This window comes from Galeopterus variegatus, unplaced genomic scaffold (assembly GCF_000696425.1).
Source record: "Galeopterus variegatus unplaced genomic scaffold, G_variegatus-3.0.2 Scaffold6043, whole genome shotgun sequence".
In the NCBI taxonomy this organism is placed as follows: domain Eukaryota; kingdom Metazoa; phylum Chordata; class Mammalia; order Dermoptera; family Cynocephalidae; genus Galeopterus; species Galeopterus variegatus.
In genome coordinates, this window is record NW_007732154.1 from 136,707 (window position 1) to 138,937 (window position 2,231).

Consider the following 2,231-nt stretch of genomic DNA (forward strand, 5'->3'; position numbering starts at 1 on the left):
TACCCAGTCTCAGGTATTTCTGTTATAGCTACACAAATGGAATAAAATGGAAAATTGGTACCAGGAGTGGTGTTACTATACAGATACCTGAAGATGTGGATGCTGCCGTGGAACTGGGTAATGGGAAAAGGTTGGAGGAGTTTGGAGGACTTAGAAGAAGACAAAAAGATGAGAGAAAGTTTGGAACATTTTAGAGACTGGTTAAATGGTTGTGACCAGAATGCTGATAGAAACGTGGACAGTAAAGACCATGCAGATGATGAGGTCTCAGATAGAATCTATTGGCATGCAGTAGACATTGTTTCCTCAGGACTGTTATACAGCACTCTTCGGAGCCCCCCCTCTCCTGTGCACAATGGCAACTCTTAAGGAAAATCTCATTGCATCAGTTGCAGAAGAAGAGGCAACCGTCCCAAACAGTAAGATCACTGTAGTGGGTGTTGGACAAGCTGGCATGGCACATGCTATCAGCATTCTGGGAAAGTCTATGGCTGATGAATTGCTCTCATGGATGTTTTGGAAGATAAGCTCAAAGGAGAAATTATGGATCTGCAGCATGGGAGCTTATTTCCTCAGGCATCTGAAATTGTGGCAGATAAAGATTACTCTGTGACTGCCTATTCTAAAATTGTGCTGGTAACTGCAAGAGTCCATCTGCAAGAGGGAATGAGTTGTCTCAATCTGTTGCAAAGAAATGTTAATGTCTTCAAATTCATTATTCCTCAGATTGTCAAATACAGTCCTGATTGCATCGTAATTGTGGTTTCCAGCCCAGTGGATATCCTTGCATACATTACCTGGAAACTAAGTGGATTACCCAAGTACTGAGTGATTGGAAGTGGGTATAATCGGGATTCTGCTAGATTTTGCTATTTCATGGTTGAAAAACTTGGCATTCATCCCTGCAGCTGCCATGGATGGATTTTTTGAGAACATGGGAATTCAAGTGTGGCTGTGTGGAGTAGAGGGAACATGGTAGGTGTTTCTCTCCAGGAACTGAATCCAGTAATGGGAGCAGACAGTGATAGTGAGAATTGGAAGGAAGTACATAAAATGGTTGTTGAAAGTGCCTACAAAGTCATCAAACTAAAAGGATACACCAGCTGGACCACTGAGTTAAGTGTGGCTGATCTCATTGAATCCATATTGATAAATCTACCCAGGATTTATCCAGTGTCAACAATGGTGAAGGAGATGTATGGCATTGAGAACGAAGTTTTCCTGAGCCTTCCATGTATCCTCATTACTCAGGGATTAACCAGTGTTATCAGCCAGAAGCTGAAGAATGATGAGGTTGCTCATCTCAAGAAAAGTGCAGATACTCTGTTGAACAGCAAGAAGGAACTAAAAAAAAAAAACCTGTGACCACTGAATTCTAGGCTGGTAGAAATTTAAAAACTACGATGTGATTAAATGTGAGCCTTTAGCTTTCATTCACATACATGGATCAGTTTGCTTTTATCTTCATTAATATGTGAATTTGGTCTCACAGAATTAAAGTCCATGCTTGGTTTAATGCTTGCAAAATGAGCCCTTAAATAAAATTAACTATTGTAGTGTGAAAAAAAATTCTATTGGCATTTTTCACAGAAGTAGAAACAACAATCCAAAAATTCATATGGAACAAGAAAAGACCCAAATAGCCAAATCCATCTTGAGGAAAACTGGAGGCATAAAGCAACCTACTTCCAAAATATACTACATAGCTATAGAAATCTAATAATATACTCTAGTAATCAAAATAGTATTGTACTGGCATAAATATAGACGTATGAGTATAGACAAATGGAAGAGAATAGAAAACCTGAAATAAATCCATGCATTTACAGTAATTGAACTTCAACAATGGAGCAGAAATATAAAATGGAGAAAGGATAGTCTCTTCTATAAATAGTATTGGGAAAACTGGATATCAATATGCAGAAGAATAATATTAGACCTTCATTTCACATCATATACAAAAGTCAAATGAAAATGGATTGAGGACTTAAACAAAAGACCTGATACTATAAAACTACTAGAAGAAAACAAGGGGGAAAAGCTCCACAACATAGGCCTGGGCAACAGTTTTTTAAGTATGAACCCAAATGCAAAGGCAACCAAAGCAAAAAACAACAAATGGGATTATGTCAAACTAAAAAGCTTCTGCACTGCAAAGGAAACAACAGAGAAAAGAGACAAGTTATGGAATGAGGGAAAATATTTGAGAACCATACATCTCATGAAGGGTT

At 38.2% G+C, this 2,231-nt stretch overlaps 1 pseudogene; it reads left to right on the forward strand.

The window, feature by feature from the left end:
- The first annotated feature begins 355 nt into the window (after positions 1–355).
- On the forward strand, positions 356–1,365 carry LOC103605744 (annotated as a pseudogene).
- The last annotated feature ends 866 nt before the right edge of the window (positions 1,366–2,231 follow it).